Below are 23,644 nucleotides of genomic sequence, written 5' to 3'. Positions count from 1 at the left end.
TCAGGAACTTTCCTTCTGATTACAGTCAGAGCTTCAAGTATTTTGAGTCTTTGACTGTCAGATTTCAAAATTATATCCTTTAGAAAGTGACAGGCACAATGTAAACCATTTTCTTTCTCACCCTGTCATTCTCAGCTGATTTGATTCATCTTAATTTAATCCCCTGCTGATGAGGATCAACAGTAGGATGTATGGATGGACAGATTACAGGTTGGTCCTGATGTTCCACTATACATTGAGTTACTTATCAGCAACACAGATTCAGGAAAACCGTGACACTTTTAACCGGAGGCCTTCTAAAAAGAAGAATCCTATGAACATGTTCTTTGAGGGTTTTTTCTGCCAGTAAAAAGGTTTCGATTCACTTTTCCTGGTTATAGATGATTTCATAAATTCACTGAATTTACACAAAGAATTGGACATGCCCTAAAAATGCATATGAAGAAAGGAGGCACACTCTTTTCTCACCCTGCACACCCAACACTTCCCTGTGTAGAGGCCACCAGAATTTAGGGAACACGACTAAAGGAACACTATCCTTACAGTGTGCTTCTGCTTCTTTCTCTTCCTAAACAGAGAGGCAGCAATATCTAAAGCATGTTCGGTCTAGGACTGCAAAATAACTTGGCTCCAGGCAGCAATAACAGTATGAAAACTTTTAGTCTTTCATTGCAGATGAAATGTTTTGAGGCAGATTATGGTGGGTGTGTGGTAATACATTCATCTAATGGAAGAACATAGCAGCAGGAGAACTAAACGTCTTTCCTTTTGTCAGCTTTCCTGAAATGCACCATGTAGAGCAAAAAGCATTACCATATTGGGTGACTGAAGAGGGACCCCCCTGAGAACCTGGGGTGTAACACAGCCAATAACTGTGCAGACCTAAGGTGCATAAAGAATGGTGTGGGTGGGGAAAAAACTGACAACACTTGCCTTGTACAGATGGTTCTGAAAAACAGTCGCATGGCTTGAAATAAAAAGCTCAGCCAGCACAGCATGGGAAGCATGACATCTTTGTGGTTGGTGTTTAATCTTACTTTGTTTCCTTGTTTTACTTTGATGTAAAATGGTCTGATGGCATCAGAGAGCAGCCCTTACCGTCCTCTCTGGTTTTATCTCTGAACGGCAGAGGTGATACAATGCAGGAAAGAAGACTCAAGAGTCTATTGTCTCTCTCCCTTTAGTTCTTTAGACTTCTTTGAGCCACCTTCTCAAAAAGTGTAGCTCTAGCCTTTACTCAGAGAAGGTGGAATCACAGTCAGAGGAGAAGCTGACTCTTCTGAATATTTCCTGATCAGACTAGAGGAAGTGTCAAGAGGTAAGGCTGAATCAAGCCCCTACTCAGCTGTAACAAATACTTCAGAAATAATTCCAGCCTTCTGCATGCTCCATGAGCTGGGGAACAGCTGTACATTACTAGCAGTCTGGCCACAACATCTGTCACACATACATATATAACAGCACCTACATTCATAATCATAAAAGTAAAAACTGACATGCTTTTAATTGCTATCTTTTTGCTTGTTTATAGTATTTCCCAACTTTAGCTGTTTGGAAAAATATTTATTTACAGGAGCCTTCCCCTCAGGGAATTTATCAGAAAAACTGCCTCTCTAGTAGGATTTTCAGATACTGACACTGTAATCTGCAAAAATAAAGGTTTGCATGAAATAAAGACAAATCAGATGTGAACCCGTAATGGCTGGGTCTGCAAAGTGGGAAGAAAAAGGATGTGGACAGTAATGCAGAGCTGGTAGAGAATACAAGATGTGGACGTGAGCAGAATCTGGAGGTTTTGAATTAAATGTCTGAGTTAAAAAAGAAAAATTGATGTGTAAGGGAATAAAATTAAGGAGATACAAACAGATGGATGAAATCAGCTTTGGCAAAAGGGCGTTAGAAGGAGGATAAGACAGGCTTTGAGGACCAGAGTAGAAAACAGAAGTCCTGGCAAAAGATCTGTCTCTCCTTTTCAGAAAGTACCTGTGAAACCCACTGCTGTAATTTCTTGAAAAGATGACAAAATTGGTTTGTTGTGGAAATGTGCAACTGCATGTCATAGTCTTCAGATTTCTGTTGCCTTAGTGAGTGCACAGTAAAAACCTGCTTTGGGGTTCAGTCAGGAAAGCTGTTAGAGAATAAGAACAGATTTTTTAGGTCAGACAAAAAGTGTAATCTGGTATCCTGTCTGAGCATGGAAAACAATTTGGAAGTGTGGGAAAGGTATAAAGCCAGCAAATACAGATGATACTTCTGCCATTATAATGTCCCAACTTCCTGAGCTAGAGTGCATCTGCATCACATTTAATAGCCCTTGATGGGTCCATAATTTTCTCTAATTGCTTATTGCTCTTTTTATACTTTTGATATCCTAAAAATCCCAAGTTACACACTTGAATTATGCATGACATGTAAAATAAAGCATTTTGGTTTAAATTTGTTTTATAAGAGTTTCAGTGGTTGCTCATTGGCTCTTCTGTTATGAGAGGTGATGAATAATAACTCCTTATTTGCATTCATTTAGAGACCTTTATTGTGCACTTGCTTCAGTTGTTTCTTTTCTGAGTTCTAGTCCATTTAACTTTTCCACATGGGGAATTCATTCCAGCCTTCCTGTCATATCATTATTCTTCTCCATCTCTTTTTCAGGCCTGAAATATCCTTGCCAAATTGGAGAGGGACACCAACTTCTAAAAATGTGTCTGCCTTTTTCAGTCATTGTTGGAATTAGGTGGGCACGTTTGCAGAATAATCCATAATTGCTCAAGAACTCTCTGAATATTTTTTTTAAAAGTAAAGCATTTCTGAAATTGCATACAGGTGCCATTTCAGAACTAAAACCACTGAAATTCATCTGCCATTTTTTGCAGTTATTCAGGGCAGTAAGCTCTAGTTTTGCTGTTACTGAGTTTTATTTTTAATATTTCTGAACTTTTTCTGATTTCTGATAATATTTCTGAACCTATTTGTCCCCTGAATATGTAGAACAGAGACCCCTTTAAAGATTTTTACAAGACTCCATCTGAAATCTTCTTCATGTCTCCCTAGTTTTTCCTTTCTGCTTTTAATCAGACACTACTCTGTGGCAGCAATGCCTTTTTTGACATTATAGCTTGATTTTAAAGCACGTAATAAGAGATCTTATCATAAGCTTTGAAGAAATCTGCATACGGTACACCAGCCAAGACATTCACAAGCATATGTCTTTTGGCTGCTTGAAAAAATCATGAGGCATGATTTCCTTCCATAAATCTATGTGAACTCCTTTCCATCACTACTAATTTTGTCCCTTATTACATTTTTTTTAGCACGGAACACATGCTTAATTATTACATACATTTAATCTAAAAAAAAAATAAAACAAACAAACCAAAAAACTAACAAGAGTGTGGAATGAAAAAGATGGAGATTGCAGGTAAAAGATGGTTTTGCACCCAAGGAAGATTGGCACTACTCTGAGGGACTTTTACCTTTTCTGACAGTTTGTACACAATGCTGGTGGAAGTGATTTGTTCAAACGGCTCAAAACCTGCACAATTCATATGAAGAGTTTCTGTCCTCCAGGGAAATTGTACAATACCCAACTTCTGTGCACTTTGTCAAGTACTCACAGGTACACCGAAGATGGTAGGAGTAGAGTTCTAAATGTACAAATTGCTATGAAATGCTAAATATTTTGGGCACACAGAAGAAAGGTGATAAATGTCTAAAATAGAACACTCGTAGTTTGATCTGTCCTTAATCTCTCTATACTTCCATTCCCAACTGAAAAGACAGATAATAACACCACCATTTATCTTAAAGCTTTCATGAATGTAAGTTCATTAATGTTTTTGAAAAACTCAGATACCTTAGCAATAAATAGAATAAACACCATTTAAAAGCCCCTGAGAAAATTAGTAACTCTGACTTTGGAGCTGGGTTTGAACAGCGGGCAATAAATAGAACACAAGACACAAACTGTACTTCAAGGAGAGAAAAAAAAAAAAAAAAAAAAAAAAAAAACCCAGGAAAAAACTTCATCTTCTATTTTGCTCACAAAGTGACACAGCTGTCTGTAAAAGAAGTAACATGTTACTATAGAGTTTAGAAGTTCCCAAGAAAAGATGTACAACACTAGTTCAGACATGAATTTTTGAAGGTTTGACTAAGAGACAACAGTGATATCCCTGGAACATAATTTTGCATAAACACAACATACAATGTGCATTTCTAACTATTTCTAACTGCAATGTTCAGTTTACAAGTGCAGATAGATTAATGTAATCTCATATTAATTATTTCAGGACAAATACTGCAGTCTGACTCATTAATCAGACGAAACTTTCACTGGACTAAGTTGGCTCTTTGCTTCTAAAGCTTGCAGTCTGCAGCCCATCCTGCGTTAGTTTTCTTTTGTCTCAGGTTTCCCAAGGACACGGAGAGACAATTTATGCAGTAGAGAATTTGACATAATTTTAATCCATTCAAGCATTATGAATATATAATTCTTCTCTTTTATCCCTAGGTATTATTCAAACTTTTAATAGTTACATTTGCAACTCTTTTTTTAAGCTGGACACATTCACCTTTGGTATAACTGCTACTTGACAGATGAGGCGGAACAGAATGCCCACTTGAATTTTGCCTACTGTGCTAAGGCAAGGGCTTGTTTTGCTTTTTGGGAAACTTTTCATAAACAGCAGGAAGCACATGCACAATACCTTTGCTCCTGTTGTCTTTCAGCAGGTGCTTCATATATTTCCTTTTGTACCTGACTAGATTTGCTGGCTGGTGAGCACTTAGAGACAGAATCAGGACTATGTCTCTACCCTATCTTTTTTGTGAAGCTCTGTGGCTGCTGTAATAAAAGCAAAAATGTGTGGAGGACAGAAGTTTCTAGTCAAGCAGAAGAAAACAGGTAGTTTCAAGCACTTGCAAGAAAAACAGGGAGAGTAAAATTTACTAAAAAAAAGCCCAAAATCTTAACAAGAGATGTCACAACCATCTCCCTGTCATTCCACAGCTCAACGGACACCTGTTTATTTTTAATTTTGCAAGAGCAGTTTGAACCTGCATGCAAGGGAGCATCACCACAGCATTTTCAGACTTCCTTGTTCAGAGAATTTCACTTTACCATGCATTGACATAATATGCAGGCACATAAACAAATCCTGCTTATGACTGTAGAACTCCTACTACAAGGACAGCTATTCAGCAAGGAAATGAAGAGTAGCTACTGTGGGTAGATTGACGTATGCTGGATGCCAGGTGCCCACCAAGCCACCCTATCACTCCCTTCTTCAGCAGGACACGGGGGAAGAAAATAAGATGGAAAAAATATGTGGGTCAAAATAGAGGCAGTTTAATAAAAAAACAGCAAAGGTCACACGTGCAGAAGCAAAGGAAAACAGAAGATGTTATTCTTTACTTCCCATCAGCAGGCGATGTTGGGCCACTTCCCAAGGAAGCAGGGCTTCAGTACGTGTAGCGTTTGCTTTGGAAGACCAACGTTGTAAACAAGGAGTGACCCCCCCTGCTCCTTTCTCTTAGCTTTAATACCTGCGCAGACATCATATGGTATAGAATATCCCTTTGGTCAGTTTGGGTCAGTTGTCCTGGCTACATGTCCTCCCAAGATCTTGCCCACCCTGTGATCTCAAAAATTCCCTCCAGCACATTTAGTAATGTAATAGATGTAGTGCAATACAGGTATGGAGCACTGGAAGCCCAGTGGAAGACTGATCCTGACTGTCTGACCCACTGATAGGACATAGGTAGGATGTACTAAAGTTATATCATAGCTGTGGACAATATCCCTGACTGCAAATGATATTGGCACATGTTTCATCCACATATTTTTTTGATTTCTTTTTAAAGAAAGAAGAAATCAAGCATCTTGTCGTTAATGCAGTCATCTAAATCTAACACACAGAGACAGACACCTACAATGGAAATCAGCCAACAGTCTACTGCTTATTTTGCCTCCTGAATACTTACTTTGCAGAGCTCAACTAAATCCTTATTGCCAGTTGTCAACCCAACACACTCACTGTTCTTCAACCTGATGTTTCATCATGGTGGCTGTTAAGCACTACCAACTGGGGCATAATCAGAGACTCTTAAGAACGAAGCATCTGTTCACAAAAGGCTCTGCATAGAGGCTGCTCCTAAAATTCACTTTGGAGCAGTCCTGCTCTCCTTCCTCAAACACATCATTCCCAGTCAGCTGCAGATTAACTCAGGTTGCACTATATGGGGACAGGGACAAATGAAGCGTGATCCAGATTAACTACCACCAGATTAACATAACAGAGGGGGCAAACAGCACAACGTATTTTTTTCACTTCTACATCTGATTTGAAACCATTTTCTTCAACTCACTAGGAGAGTTCAGATACACACATGCAAGAAAAGAAGGTATAAATGATTTTGTTTAGCAGATTCTGTTGACATTCTGAATTTGCAAGATATTTTTTGATCTAAGTTTTTAAAAAATAATTATATCATTCAGTAGGTCCATCAAGAACTCTTTGCATCCTGCTCACTGTCACTGTTTTTAACTGTTAAGAAGGAAAAAAAAAGTATCCATTGCCTGTCAATCTAGTTTTCAGTTCAAACTCAATGGTAGTATCGAGCAGTGCTGCTATTGCCGTCAATCACCTTTTGTAACCTGAAGAAAGGCAAAAGCTACTGACTGACACCAAGGAAAATTTCTTACATTCTACCCTCAATATCCAAAGGGGCTTTGGGAGTTGAAACTATCAAATTAGTGTCAATTTGAGGCATTTCTATGAAGTAGGCAAGGAAGGAAAAAAAACACCACCCAACCTTCTTTTTTTTTATATGTGGCCCACTGCTAACTTCTAATCATAGGCACTGCCTGTCGGCTCAAAGGACACATTATGTCAATGTCCGTATTCTTCTTTAATTATACAAGTGAATAATCTTGTCTCATTTGATCTTGGAAATGCAGGGATTTATATATCAAACAAAAATACAGTTTTAGCTTCTTATTTTCTGAAACAAATATTTTTCTGACAAAGGAAAATGAGTTGTGACTTCTTGAATTGTTTCATCTTTCCTCTGTAGGTACTTGCCTACCTATCATTCATCCTCTCAGTAACTCAGGTTGTGAATCTCCAGGGAAAGTGATGAACCAATTCTTTTAAGTTTAACCAAATAAAAGGCAAACAGCATATTTTTTATTTTACAATAAATGTGCTATATATAAAGCCATAAACTCTAAAACTGGCAAAATAATCTAATCTAATTACGTGCTTCATCCCACCTTTTTTCTGCCCATGTTTGTAAATTTACTATTTGTTATCGTCAGCTTGTCTTGTCAACACTGATTGTCAGAATCAACTAAGAAATTCTTGCAGTATCTTCTCACTTATCCTTTTGCTCCATTTCGTGATGTTTATGCTAATAAAATTATTTCTGTGGTCCAAATACTGCAGTCATTAGTCAGCTGATTTGTTGAACAGTGGCTAAAATGACTGGTGCAGTTAAAACTCTGACTCAGTCCTCTTAACAATTGGGCTCAGCTGCAGCGCTAATGGGAGTACTTAGTCTCTTAGCATGCAACTTTATTGCTTGTTGCAGAAATTCTCTAGATTCTGCTGAGCGTCCTATGGTACAAAGGATTTCTCTAGAGAGAAATGTTTTTCATTCTGTCAAAAGAGAGAAAAATGTGCATTCTAGAACTCCCATAGCAGGATATTTCTATTCAAACAACATAGCTCTATATTTCATGTATTCACCTGACCTTGGTCCTCCGAGGCTTGCAGTATAGAAAGGCATTGTATATCTTTAATCCACAACTGTCCACACAATATATAGTCAGTTTAGCCTTGGGACAGAAAATTAACATTTGTCCCTCTAGATGAAATCTATCCCCAGTTGAGACTAAAGTTGGTCATATTTTCTGTCTTTTATTGTCCCATATGGTTTAAGCTTAACATTATTTCTTGGTGCCCATTTTAGTGATTGATTCAATTAGGAGTGTGTGCTGTGGAGCACTGTATTTTTGATGAGCATATTACTGTATGAACTTATGAACATCTACTGAGAAATTGTTTATGTGAGAAGAAACAGAAAAGTAATGAGCAGATGCACACGGACACAAAGCTAGGAATTTTCAAGCTTATTGAATCAGTTTTGCTACCTTTAAATACATATTCATGAAAACATCTGCAGGTGCTGTCAAAGTCTCATGGAAATTTGGAATGTATTTTATTTGACTGATTATAAGGCATACAGATTTGAAAATGCTGGGAAATGTAAGAAGATAAACACAATGAAGTGAAAGAAAATGGCAAATCTCCTTCTGGGTCAAACTGAGTGAAGCTGCTGAATTCCACTGCATCTTCCATGTCCCTTTCCATGCCCCTTACACAAAGGACACACTTGTGGAAATGGTCTCTCTAGACACAGCGTGGCAATTTTTCTCAGGAGGCAGTCATTTTACTTTTATCAGGATAGTGTCTGACACATAAGCGATGTTGGTGTTATTGGTCACAGGAAAAAAACAAGGTTAATTTGTTTCTAAAAGACAGTGATGAAGATGAGGAGAGTCACAATCTAAATGTGTGTATATATAGTATATATTTAATCTATTCTTCCCATTGCAATGCAGTGGTAAACATATACTGCTTCCAAATGCCAGGAGAGTAGGTGAAGAAAAACGGGCAACAGCACAATTTTCTAAAATTGACCAATACAGTTAAAAGACATTAAGAAATTAAAATAATAAATATTATACAAGAATGAAATGACAACCTGTACTTTCCCTCTCCGCTGCCTATGTTACTTTGAATATTTACACATCAGTGATGTCCGTTTCCTAAGAGGACAAATATTACACCATTTTTCTAAGCACTGCCAGATTTGTAAAAGTCTGAGTATATGGCATAAGAAAGGGCAGTCAAACCTCCTTGCACAGACTTGCCAGTCTATTGTCTGCAGATGGACCAAGCTCACTGTCTTCTAGCACAGCTACGTTACCAGCCGCACTGCTGAACTGTTGTAACGCACTCAATGCTTTGCCATTCAGGTAAAACTGTACTCTTCCTCATTAAATACATTACCCAGGGAAAGCTCAGATACCTTCATACATCTCAGAAGCATTAGCAATTGCCTTTCATTGCTTTGCTTATCATATTATTAAAGAAAATTAGTCTTTAAAAATTTCACATAGAAAGAATCACACATAGAAATCTGTCAAGATAATCTCCATAAATCTATACAGAAAGAAAGATAGGCTTTCTGCTTTTTAGTGTTTTGTTTAAAACCTCTTTCACTTAACTGAACCAGGTTTCTGACATAGTCATTGTTCTCTGAAGATGTCATACCTGTGTTGAGGTTTCATGTCCAAGTGGAAGGCACAAATCTATATTGAGTTCAATGTCAAAATGATACACTGAAGCATATCGTGGTTTGAGAAGGATTAGAAAGGTTGAAAAAGTTACTGGTCCCTCATGCAGTTTGAAAAGAATCCCCACCAAAATAGTCCATGCATTTAAAGACACTGGAGTCAGAGGACTAAATTCTGAGCTCTGTGATGAAGCAAATTCTTTAATCCTGCTTATCCACTGCTGTTCATTAGCAGTAGTTCTCTCTGTGATTTTTTCAGAGATACTTATTACATGAGGGGTTTAAATAACTGTAATTCAAAGGATTATTTAAAGTGTCTCTTCTTTTAACCTTTTTTCAAGAAGGACTTGAAATTTTTTGATACTGAAAAATATACATGGTGATTGTTAGAAAGAGAACTTTTCCTATAAGGCATTTCCTCATACAAAAGAGCAAGTGTTCACAGGACACACATTTTACAACTGCTTTACACTACACTGCTCACCTCTATGCTGAAACTGATGTCTAACAAGATCTCTGCAAATGAAATTTGATGTCACAGCTTAAGCTGCTTCCTCTGCAGGTATGACCTAACCAGAGGGGTAATCACAGAGATGTGTTCTGTGAGGACTTGCTGTATGCAGACAGCATAAGAGGAGGAAGCAGCAGAATACCCCGCTATTACAGGGGCCAAATAACTGCATGGTCAGGAGGGAGCAAGAACAATTCCTGCAGCAAAATCTTCTGGCCCATACACATCAAGACAGTAATAAGCCCTCACTGGTTTCCCTTCTGATGCTCCTCTCCTTGTATTCTGGCACCTAGCTGCAGAGCAAGTGTTCTGAGTGGTACTTAGGCACTGAACTGGTGAAAAGCAAACAGCCTCTGTATTAAATACTTGTACTTGCCTAGATATGTATTCACCAGTCCTTCACTCCAACTAATCCACGCTATCTACTTCAGTGTTAGCAGGCAAAACCTTGTAAATTCTTGACATCACCTCTTTCTCAATCTCAAAGTTAGGGAATGTGAAAAATATTCAGCAAAGAACCAAGTCATTTCTAGACCCCAGACACACACAAAGTCCCTCTGTCCTTACATTCAGAACCAGTGCAGAACAAGTCACTGCAGTTACCCATAGTTAAACAGCTATGTGCACGGGCAATACACGAGCCCTGCATTACCTGCTGTAATTACTCTAAAAAAAATTTTAAGTGCAGCATTTCCATTAGGAAAAGCAAATAGAAAATGCTTTTCTATGATCTAAAAAGTATGGAAAAGAAAATTCCTAAAAGCAAAGTCTAAAGCAAAGGTCTTCACTCCCTCCTTCCCACAAAGTGATATTCCCTTCTGCAGCCTAAAGTTCCACCTACAGGGAACTTTCTTCACAGCATCATAAATTGCATTTATCAGTGTGATTCCTGACCTGCAAGGCAGATCAAAATTAAATGCTTCAGATAAATTAGGACTGGAGATGCCTCCACAGGTTGTGATTAAACAAGTATTTTGCACCTAAAAATGTGGGGAATATTATGTTTAGACAAGTATTTCACCTGTCTGACATTACAAGGTGATCTGTATTAACAGATGTCTTTTCAGAAATTTGGTGCAAATCATTCTCTGTTGTTCTGCTTTTGAAAGAGAAAGAGTGAGCCTGCTCCTTTTCTGAAATAAGGCTGGCTCTGGAATGCTGCTCATGACTATGAGGGAGTGTGGGGAGCCATAAATAACCTGGACTTGTTTAGTTAGCCTGTACATGTCTGGCATTTTTCAGGAGAACTCTTGCACATGCGATGCAATAATTATGATCTGGCAAAGCAGCTACCAGGCTCAAAAGGCTGATTCTCAGGTTAAGGCAGTTCTAAGAAAACATTAGGAACAAGTTATACAGGTTAGGTGACAATGATTTGTTTTGGTAAACTAAGATAACTAAAACATTAAAAACAAGTTCCCAGGCAAGATGAAAATAACTACATTAGAGAAAAATAAGAGGAAAGGTGCAACAAAAGCTCACATTTCATTTTATTCCCTGGTCTAAGCAATGACACAACCAAAAGTTCTGGATAGTGCTTGACTACACCACTCATCAACAGCATTTGTTAACACCTGATATTTCATGCAGAGGTAGCTGGCATCGCTTTATGTTGTATAAACTCCTTTTCCTGGAAGACAAATTGCAAAATGGAGAACCTACACCTACCACCTACTTCATTGCTATTTGCCTTGAAATTATACGAGCAGATAATCACTGAAGGAGATCAAGCACATTGCTGAACCAGGGAAGGAACTCAGCAGTGCATACCACAGAAAGCAAAGTAGAGTCAGCAATTCAGTCTTTTAAAATATGGATGCTCTTTCCCCGTAAGTCTAATTACTACAGTTCAGTGGCTTCAATAAAGTGATCCAATAGGTTCAGGCCTGTTTTTTAGACACCAACCTTTCAGTGAAAATCTTTAATCTTCTTTATAGTGCAGTTTGTTTTCCATCTCCCTGCAAGGCTTGTAGTTTACAGAACTAATTTCTTTGTTAGGATCCCACTGTGGAAGGGGGTAAGACAGCATAGCAGGAAGAGATTTAGACTGCCCTGGATTGTAACATCACAGAGCTGGGTAATAAACCTGGGGTCAGGATATCACAGAGACATTTGAACTCACACCTAAAATATAAGCAGTGATTTAAACAACTGTATGTTTCACCCATGTCACCTGCAGTATATGACACATCACTGAAATAATGTTATATTTGCAAGAGAAATTAGTGGGGGAAAAAGGACTCAAAATCAAGGCTGAATATAATTTCTAAATATCCTCAGTTTGAAAATTAAAAACAAATGTTAACCTTAAATTCACTTCTGTTGATTCTTGCACGATGCTTCTGTCAACTCAATGTGTATCCCAGCTATACTCTAGAAAGAAAAATAACTACTAGCTGCTCTTTTTGCTTTGTGCACTACCTTTCAGCCTTGCACTGAACCTGTACTACCTAGGTTATTCATGCTTGGAATGAACTGTTAGTAACAGAACATCCACCCTATCTTCATCTATATGCACAGATACATGACCAGGTTAGAAAAGTATCTAGAGGTATAGTATAGTCCTCTATTTAACAGGAACGGTTTTCTTTTGTTACCAGAAATTATATCTTATGAATGGATATTACATAAAATGCTAAATAACATGTTTGATTTATTATACTTAGTATGTTCTTTATGTGACTGCCAAGTTGACTGTATGCACATGCATTTGCTTATGAAAGATTACAGGTATTCATATCTGTGGACCATCCAATATGAAACCAATTGAACCTTAGCAGTAATCCTTAACCTCCCTATAGCAGTTTTTAAGTAACACATTCTGGGTGTTTTGGAGCAGGTACTTTGTTAGTCACATTATAAAAACTGAAGTCTTAGGACTTGTAACAAACTAGGGGGAAAACAAATTAATTTTCATAAAATGAAAGGAATTGAAGTTTCAATACAAGAAGAAACATTAGTAAGACAAAATAATTAATGAAAATGTGCTACTTCCACTCTTATCATGCTGAAGGATAATAGCTGAAAATCACAAGCACGACATTAAGAAAGAATTAGATACAAAGTCTTTATATAGAGGGAAGTATACTCTTCTAGCAAAAGACAGAAACCACAAACAGAAAATGAGAAAGCAGAAAAATATTCTTTATTTGTAGATTTTTTCCTGTAGAGAACGTCAGCTGATTGTTGCTGAACACCAACTTGCATCAGACCCAAGCTAAAAGCTGGAATATATCCAGCCTTTGATTATAATATTAACAGGCACTGAGCTCATATAAGCTGATTCCCCTCCTCCTTACACTAATTTTACGCTGATGGAATTAGAGTAGATTCATTATGCTCATTCTTGGTTTGTATGAGAACAGGTATGAACAGGATGGATTCTTCTTGTTTTCTCCGTATGTGGTGTATGCTATCAAAGGTACTTATTTATTCCATCAAAACTTTGCGTATTTTAGATGTTGACTTGCCAGAAGTCTGAAATCTGCCAGTGTAACTCAATAGAAAAAGTCTCTGCCCTCTCACCTCCATGTAGGTGGTGTATAAAAAAAACAGTTATTAAATGTAAAATGCTGAGCTAACTATGTGGCCTGAACTGGAATCTAGCTTTGTGCATAGTAAAAGGAAATCATTAAATGATCCTGAAATGTCTTAAGTTAAACAGTTCCAATTCATCTCCTGGTGGACATTAGACCTTATCTGATATTCAGCACACAACTGTTCCAACATAGGCCATGCAGGTTCCGACTCTCTGAAGGGATGTAAAGTATTATAACAATGGATACTGGCATGCTGTTTTGTCTGCTAGGTGCTGTTCTGACCAAAGCTGAAATTCACTTGCCCAGGCATTAATTGAACATATACTATTAATCTGCACTTTGTCTGACCTACCTCTATAAAATATCTTGCCCTTGCGTTTCTTAAAATAACCTTCATAAGGCAGAGATATGCCTATTAAAAACAGAGATGGATGAATGAGCATGCAAATATAAGAAACCATTAGCTGTTCTGAGTTCATTTCTATCAATGAGATTAAAGCAAATACCACTGAAATTAGTTCTTAAAACAAAATTTTATCAAATCTGAAAGCAATTCTATTTAAGAATGTTGGTTGGGTTTTGCAACAGATTTTACAAAGCATGAGCACCAATATGCTACAAACATTTACACAGGACCACATGATAGCTCTTCATTAGATCCAAAATGAAGCAAATAAAAGATCCTTATTATACCGCTTAAAACACCTCTCGTATGACCTGATAGGAAGATTATCACTTCCTCCTCTTTTAACAACAAAAACAAGTTACTGAAGAGGGAATGGAAATGGATAGCTTTCCAATCACAACAACCTTATAAAAAGTCATCTGTTACATCTCCAAGAATTTTAACTCAGGACACAAAAAAACCAAACTGTGATACATATACAATAATAATAGTATCAGCCACTATTTAAAAACAAGTATGGACATTACAGCCTCAAATATTATGGTTTCACGCAGACTCACATTTTCCACTCATTGAAATTCAATCTTTAGGAGGAGTAAATCTTCTGTTTTATTGATAGTTTTTTAATTCTTATTTTAACTGAAGTTGCATATACTGGAAAATAAATAAGCGTCATATTGGAAAATTCCAGATTTTTGGGCTCAATATCATGGTCCTTTTGCAGACAGGGTTCAGTGTGAGACATCAAATTTCCTCTCTACATCCTTTCAACTCTAAAGCAATGTTCTATGCCTGATTCCATTTCTTTTTCACTTCCAAAGCAGCCTGTTAATTCCTTGGGATGGGGCGTTTCCCTAACTGATGCACAGAAAAGCCAATCTGTCTGGAGGTGCATGTATTGATACCTCTACTCAATAAACATACTATACCTAGAATTCAGAATTTGATCAAAATAATGCAAAAAAGAGAAAGTCTGGAATTCGTTAAGTTTGTAAATTTCTATATTGTTGTCAATTTGCACACATAATGCATGCAGTAACCCTATAAGTACAAACACAAATGTGTGTATCTATGCTTGTATGTACAGAGCATGACCATCTTCATTGCCCTATTGTGTGCCAAAACATCACACAGTATCTTATGCCAGAATATGCAGCACATCAACACAACTGCCAGGTGAAGATTCCCTTCACAGTACATGGAACAGCTTCACTAGTCTTGTCCTCATTAATGAATTTCAACATGATGCATCTACTGGCATGCAGGAGTGATTTTTATGACAACTCTGAAACAAAGACCTGAAGTTTCTGTCAACTTCATCAGCACAGACTTCTTGAAAACTTCTGAATCTCACCAGTGGGTATGCTGCATATTAATAACGATAACAATCTGGAAAATAACTTCTGAGGAGAGGCAATCCTCGTCACACTGTTGCGTCCAAAGCGGGGTGGGGACTAGTGGCTGAATACTGGAGAGATGGAAAGATCCATAAGCAAGTACCGGTCAAAAGCACAGTGACTACTCAGTGACCTACTGAAATCACATGTATTTCTTACACAAATCACTTTTCTTTCATTGATTTTCCCATCTTTCCAAGTATTTTTCTAAATAATGTGACCAGCACCACTTACTGAATGATCATGATTTGTATTCATTAGTTATTCTACCTAATCCTTTAAAGCTATAAAACCCACTATTCTAAAATACTAAACTGACTTAAAACCAGCTGCTAGAAGTCTTCAGTACTTGGCTGGCAGTTGAATCAGTCTAGGGATGTAGAAAATAAAAAAGTATGAACAGTATCAGCAATTTATCAGACTTAGAGAGTGCCTACAGCTATTTTTTGGATATATTTCAGAAAAGCAACTCAATAGTGAATTCCTTACATTCCTTAAAAAAATTTAAAATAGCAAACCCCAAAATGCGTCAAACAAATCTGATTCAACTTCTGTTAAACTAAAGGACACGTTTAGTGGTCCTTTTCTGAAGGAGTCTGCTAAATATGTATTTTCTTTTTCTCAACACTTCACCTCATAAGCAGAAATCACTCTTCTGTGAAGGCTTCAGGGAATAAGGAAACCAGTCTGCAAGGCCACTCTCTCACATGGAGGACTGATTTACATCCTCTTCTTCGCATGTTGGCTCCATTAATTGATACAGTACTAGATAATAACAATCCACTAATAGCTCTGAATGTGGTTTTAATGGAAATGGAAATGTGGAAAGCATTACACTAATAAAAAGAAATGGAACAAGATTTAGGCAGTAACAATAAATACAAGAGGAAAGCAGCACTGAAGGCTCAGTTATGATCCTGACCATTCAATATTAATCTCTCCAATTTTTTATGACCTCAGTTTTAACGTGCCATTTGAGATACATGCATGTTCCTGTGGAATGCCTATAGGGAGCTTGCAGCTGAAAATGGATGAACCAAATTCAGAAACCATACATCTTTTCCACTTTTTTCCCACTTTTAGAATCAGTTCTGATGGCAAGGTTCTAGAATAGCTAGTCTTTTTACTAGTTTCATTTGCATATGATCAGATCATCAACCATTTAACTTGTTAAGAAATTAATGGCAGTATTTCTTCATGCATCTTTGCCAGGTGACTAAGCAATTAAAAGATTGGTCTGTATTGTTCATTCAGCTATCTAGAATGTACAGAAGGCTATTCTAACCGGCTGGAGAGACCTGTAGTGTGGGTATAAAATCATTACCTTGATGGGAATTAGTCATCCAACTTCATCAAGTACACTGAAAAGAGAAAACCAAAATTCCCTAGCCAGATATTTAATTTCAGATCTTGAGTTTGTTGGTTTTTTTTAAATTTAGATAGAGTGAAATTTACTAATGTATAGAAAGGCAGTTGGAGATATGTGCTACATAAATTAACACTATTAGGATGCAAGTTTTTACAGGATCTGGAGTTTCCATATCACCGACAACTTTATTTTGAGCAATATCTTGTTTCCTCAGGGATTTATTTAAATCAGTGAGAGTATCATTTAAGTAAAGCTCTGCCCACTTGATCCTACCTCCATTGCAAGACCTCACATTCACTTTACTAAACTGCTTCATATGTAATCTTTTCTTTATTTCATCACTGTGTTTAACTTCCTACGAAATTTAATCCTGTAAGAGCAAAAAAATAATATGACAACTTGCTCTAGAGATATCTTTTTGATGCATATATGTACTTTTGTACAGACAGCCTTTAGGTTAGTTTATGTGTGGTAATAAATTAAGTTTCAGATCACAGGAGTACTAATAACTATTTCTTATTTCCCACCTTCCTCCAGAATCTACTGAAACACTTGAATAACTCTGTTCTTTACATATAAATACATCAGAAAAATAACATACTGGAATTAACTGATGGAGAAATTAGGCAGAAGTGCCCTGATAAATGTCACAAAACAAGTCACTGGGAAATCAGAAAAACGGGCCACATTTGCAGATCTGCTTTTCCGGCTGGCATATATAAGCATAGCTCTAAGGAAGTCTGACCCCAGCTGAGATACTACCTCTCCTGAATTAACAAATTAACTATATTCTCTACTGAATAATTGTGTAAAATATGTAAATGAAATTTGTGTCATGCTATCAAGTATTATACCGTCTAGTAGACATAATTTGAAGTGTCTTGATTTTTAACATACTACAGTCTTCTATCAGTACTAAAAATGTGAAAAATGAGCCACTGAAGAAAAAGGATTAATATTGTCATGAGAAAAAAACCCGAATTAATCTGAAGGCCAATACTGAGTCAGAGCCTAATTTGAAAATTACTGCACTAGCCATTCTAAGAAAAAATACTGTTCTTCAAGTAACAGTTTATACATTGGAATATTGGTATGGTTGTGGGTAGACTCTGAACAATGATCCATCTGATCCTGCATTTTGTCTCCCATTCTGATATGCAGGGTGAAGGGATAAAGCAATACATACAACACACTTACAGAAAGATCTAACAACACAGGGAATTTCAATGTAAGTGTTGCTGTCAGTAGTTGGTTAGCTTTAATCTACCAAATATAACTGTAGAACACTACATCATGTTTATCCGTTCACAAAATCTACACACTGCAGACTTAATGATACATTGCGTCAAAGAATTCCATCAATTAATTCTAAATACAACAGTTTGGTAATCACCTTGTCACAAAAAAGCATAGTATAAAGTCATAATTAATTTAAGTACAGCAATTGCAAGCATTGCTCTGAAGATGTGAGTTACTTTCTAAATGTAAATCAAATTCAGAATATTGTTTCAGTTTAAAAAAAAATCAATGGCTGAAATATAGTGTGGATGACTACACTTGCTGTTACATTAAGCATAACACAGAGTTTGCAGATCTACTAAGTTACTGAATAAATTTTAAGATTTTTCTGATGTTATTGCAGAAAGGGTAATTCAAGTACAGTATTTACATGGAAATCAAAGATAAACCATCACTTAGAGAAAAACGTGTTCCATCAAAATGAGAAATGTATGACTTCAGATAAACTTAAAAATTTTCTTATTTCTTTAATTATTCTTCTCTTCCATTTTTACGTCTAGGGAAGGCTAATTCTAGATGACAGATAATGACATTTCTGCATTGACAGGAAAAAAAAAAAACCACCAAACCATTGTCCTTAACTGAATTTGAGTATTTCTGTTGTATTTTTATCCAGATACTCAGTATATTGCTCAAATTATATTGTTTGTGCCTCTGTATGTTTGTTTGCATTTGTTAAACTCTTAACAGAAGTACATCAGGTGAAGTAATATAGTAAAAAAGAAAAAGCTGATTTAAAAACATGATTCTCTGCAATAACAAACTTTAGAGGGTTGAAGAAATTGACTGTTCCCCTCTTTAAGCACTTAGAAGGCCACACCTGGAGTACTGTGTCCCATTTTCAGTCACCAATACAAGAAAGACGCTGAGAAACTGAGCTCCAGAAGGGGGCAAATGAGATGCTTACATGAGGGAGCCAGGTCCATTTAGCTCACAGAAGAGAAGCAGATGTAGGTGCACAGCAAAAGGACAAAGGAAGGAAACAAGGAAGGAAAATTCCAATTAGATATTAGGGATTTAAAAAAAAAAAAGTCATAATGATGGATAAACAGTTGAACAGATTGTCCAGATTCTCCATCTCTGAAGTGTCTCAAAATTCAACCAAAAAAGGTTCTGTGCACTTAGAAGCTGACTCTGCTTTGAACAGGAGGTTAGCCTAGATGGTCTCAAGTAGTCCTTTTCAACCTGGTTTTTAATTTGATGCTATAATTTCAAGCTTTCATAAAAGGAAATACTGCCAAATAAGATTAGCACCTAAAAAAAGTTCTCTTTTAATATTTTATATGAAGCGCCACCTTAATCTTTGAAAAAAAAAAAAGCAGAGCTGTAGCAGTTGTTCTTCAAGAATTCACAATACTGAGGTAATACTGTGGGACATAAGCATTTGCAAAACTCCTTTCATTTCCAAGTCGTATTATCAACACAATCAACTCCATGTGCTAGTGAAGTTTTGAGGGCAATTGAGGCTTTGGTATATTCTGACAACATGTATAGCATATGCTGACAAACGTTAGCATTGTACACTTTACAGTAACCAGAAAATAATAAAATTTTAACATGCCAATAACACCACTGTAATTAGATATTAATAACAAGTAGTTATTATAGTATCATTTATATACATATTTCTAGTTACCTTTACTATGTAACATGAATTTCCAAGGTCATGGAAAGTCTGGGAACCCTAGAGCAAGAACATGTATGTGAGCAAGAAAATATCAAGGCTATTTTGAACACTTCTGGAAAAAAAGTCATTAAGATGCTTATGTCTTCAACAAATGCTTGCCTGAAGTTTAGCTACGGTATTATGAGAAACAAAATCCTGTAGATTATGAGCCATTTTAAAGGGTGGTCCACAGGTAAACAGGATACCAAGGTAAAGAAACCAGAAAACAATATGTCAAGATGTCAAGTTAACAAAACAGATACCTTCCAGGGGGGTGTGTGCGTGTGTGTGTGAGAATTGCCACTGCCAGACTGTGTATATAAATTCACAAAAAACACCATTCAACTGTGCAAGTAACTCTTTTTTCAAAACAGGACATTAAGAACAGACCACTGTGATATCCTATGATATACTCCTCCACATGTAAATACCATCTTATTAACATTAAAGAGGAAAAACATTTCTGATATTTGTTCCATGTACTTGTTTGATTCTGGTTACTTGGCCCTAAGCACCAGCTTTAAAATCTGGATGAAATAAACTTCACAATACCTTTGTGAGATACATATGAAATATTATCGAAAAGGAACAGATGGTCAAATTAAAGAATAGATATTAAATAGTTACATTGATCATAATATGAAATAGATCTGAGCAAGATATTTTACTAGGAGAGATGTAAATTGAGATGACATTTTTTAAAACAAATTTATATTTGAACATGTCAAATTAGGTGGCAGAGCACAAACTTTTAAATAAATTCTTTTAAGGAAAAAAAAACCAACAAACCCTGATTAACTTTTCAATCTGACACTATGTCTTCCTTGATAGTCTATCTTAATTTTTGAAGAAAAAAAATATATATAACTTCCAAAGTTAAGGAAAAAAAAAAATTTTTAGTGAGAAAGCAGGAAAAATCTTTTGGGGGCTAAGTTTTAGCTTCCTTTGGCAACATACTTGTTTCAACCAAATGCAGTTTTACTTATTCTCAGAATTCCACCATGAAGATAGTAAGCACCATCTCTTCATAGATTAAGGTCAAATTCAGAATATTGTGACCTACCTAATCCAGAGTTCTACAGATCTGAAAAGTTATAGCGAAGATAGAATAAACTACAAATTAAAAAAAAAAAATCAAGACAAATCTTTCTGATTCAGACACAGATCATGGAAGGCTTTCCAATCATAAAGGCCATAAATACATATTTTACATAAAAAAGCTAGGATGCAACTGGACTGTTCCTTGCCTTTTGAAGCAAAAATGTGATCATAGTCATCCTTGCCCACAATTCAAGCTTTTTAAAATGGCCCCGGATTCAGACAATATGATAATTTATATGTATACTCGTTATTCTCTTGCCAGCAACTGCTTTTACCTAACTGCTTATGATTCACACAATTACAGGCTGGCCAGGGTGGGAAGGGACCTCTGGGGATCACCTAGTCCCATCCCCTGCTCAAGCAGGATCACCTAGGGCAGGCTGCACAGTCGTCTCCAAGTGGGTTTTGAGGAGACCCCACAGCCCCTCTGGGCAGCCTGTTCCCGTGGCTCCTCCATCCTGAGAGTAAAGAAGTTCTTCCTCAGATGGAACTTCTTGTGTTGCTGGTTTTGCCCGTTGCCCCTTACCTGTTGCTGGGCACCACTAGAGTCTGGCCCCATCCTCTTGATTCCTCCTTACTTGAAACTGGGCTGAAGGTTTATTCACTTAAAGCAACACCTTAATTAGCCTAGAAGCTTCTGCATCAGCCACCCTTCAAGCTTCATTTTCATTATGCACAAGATGGGTATAGTTCCACTTCAGCCCTGAACTAACCAAGAGCTTGCTATTGTCTTTCAGCTCTTTAATCACCTGTATTTACAGCAGTCATTCTGTAAAAAATAACACACTTAAGGATGGAAAACATGTCTAGGCAGGATGCAATAACACGAAACACTGAACCCCTGCCTATTTTATACAACTGTATGAAAATTAGAGGCTGTAAAATCTATAAAGCTTGCTCAGAAAAGAATTTCTGCATCAGTAAAAAGGAAGCATTTCCTTGTTTATTTATGTTTATTTTTTAAAAAGGAAACATGTTCTGGGTTTAATTCCCAAATTTGCTGCTCTTGTTTGATGGAGGTGACACTTCCTTGAAAGAAATTCTGTAACCTCACCTGTGCAGCCTGATTTTTTAAGATAAATCTTCTGCAATCACTTCGATTATGCAAGACATAAACCTGAAGAAAATGTCACTGGATGAAATTATAAAACCACCTAAAAAATCATTACAGGATATATTTTAGGGCTGGAATCAAATAGACATTTTAATTGTATATTTAAATTCAGAGTTATGGTGCAGAAATCTATTGACTCTTGTATTCCTTGCTTTGGTCAGACCTTTTCCTTCGCGCTTCACTCAAGGAATATAGGTTCACATAGGATCATAACATTGTTTCAGGACTGCTCTGGTTAAAACCATTACATATATTGGAAACATTTTACTCTTACACTGCTGATCCTTGTAGTCATTTGATTATCATCTCCCTTTTGTAATACTGCAATCAACGTGCAATATCCTCATGGTCTAATTAAGCAATGATGACTCAGGCAGGAGGCTTCCTGGGGATTAATGACCACTTGGGAAGAGCTGGTGTCCCAAAATATAGCCTAGGGCCAGCCATTAACTTCATTTGTTTATTAATCATTAGGAAATGCTTCATGATGAGGTTGCTACCTCTATTATAAGACTGAAGAATTAAGTGTATAGATATTCCAAGTTTCTCAAAATTTAGTTAGCAAATATCAGACATTCCTAGAGGATTTAATGATCCATACAACTCTTTAAATTGTGTTTCATTAATGTATTGTTCATAACTTGGGATTTTGAAATACGAAATGTAAAACTTGCATTACTAAAGCTCCAAGATGAACCAAGAACCACAGTACATACAGTACATACAGAAGTGTACTCAGGGAGAGAGGGTTACTAAACAGATATAAAGCTTGCTCCTAAAGAGCACAAAACCAGATAAAGACGTTTTAAGGAGTCTCCTCTCACTACCCTCAACCCTCACCTTCATATCAAGGTTAAGCAACCTTAATTTCTTATTTCCAACAGTCCCATGACTGTCACCTTGATCACTGAAGTAATTTATTGACACTTAATTTTGAGTTTCAGTCTGATTTGAAAGTTCTGAACATTTACAGAACATAACTCCTTGCACGGGTGAAGCTAGTGAGAATATGCATAGTTTTATGACTCCACTTTGGAAAATATGTGGTTCTTTCAATTTTTAAAAATAGGATTCCAGAATTCCACTTGAAAAGAAAGTTACATATTCCAAAACACTTTTACTGTATTTGGCATGAAGCATCAAAAAATCCTGTTAAAGAGAAATCCAAAATGCAATTTTAAACAACTTAATTAATGTCCCATTTAAACTTTATCTTTAATAATACTTATGAATCTTGGAAGTTAGGAAGCCAGCAGTCTTAGTTCAAAGCTCTTCACCACACAATTGTGAGTTCAAAAGCCCAATTTCTAAGCCTAAACTGAAGCCGATAATTATTAGATCTTGCTGTGAAGACCGAAAGCTTGAAACTGTAACTTACTGACTGACACTGGGGGGGGTGGGGGGGGTGTCTCAGGGTCTGGGGACTCTAGACTGTAAATTGTTTCTCGTGATGAACTCCAGGGAGGAAGAACAGTTGGTTGAATATTCTATGCAAGTATATTTACTGATTGAGAAACCTTTCTAAATAACATGTTAATTTTATCAATATTAAAACTGAAAAATTTTAAGCAGCACTATCAATAACTTCAATAATATCAGACCATCATATATAAAGACAATTAAGCAAACAAACATCAAGGATGTGAGGGTAGCTAGCTGTTTGGGCATCTACATGTTTCAGTCTGAAAAATAAAGCTTTCATCCAGTCACTGAAATTAAATAGACTTTCTCCAAGAGTCGGTGGGTTTTTTGCATATGGCATTAGATGTGAATAGCATTCAAGAAGTATGTTTTATCCTCAGAGTACTAAGTTATTACAGCTAAAAGGAGGATGTTTTCTGTGTATCAAGCTTCCACTGTATAACTGCTGAACACCCTCTTGCTC

Source organism: Falco rusticolus, chromosome 8 (genome assembly GCF_015220075.1).
Source record: "Falco rusticolus isolate bFalRus1 chromosome 8, bFalRus1.pri, whole genome shotgun sequence".
Taxonomy (NCBI): Eukaryota; Metazoa; Chordata; class Aves; order Falconiformes; family Falconidae; genus Falco; species Falco rusticolus.
The sequence above is the reverse complement of the archived record's forward strand: the minus strand, read 5'-3'. Positions refer to the sequence as shown.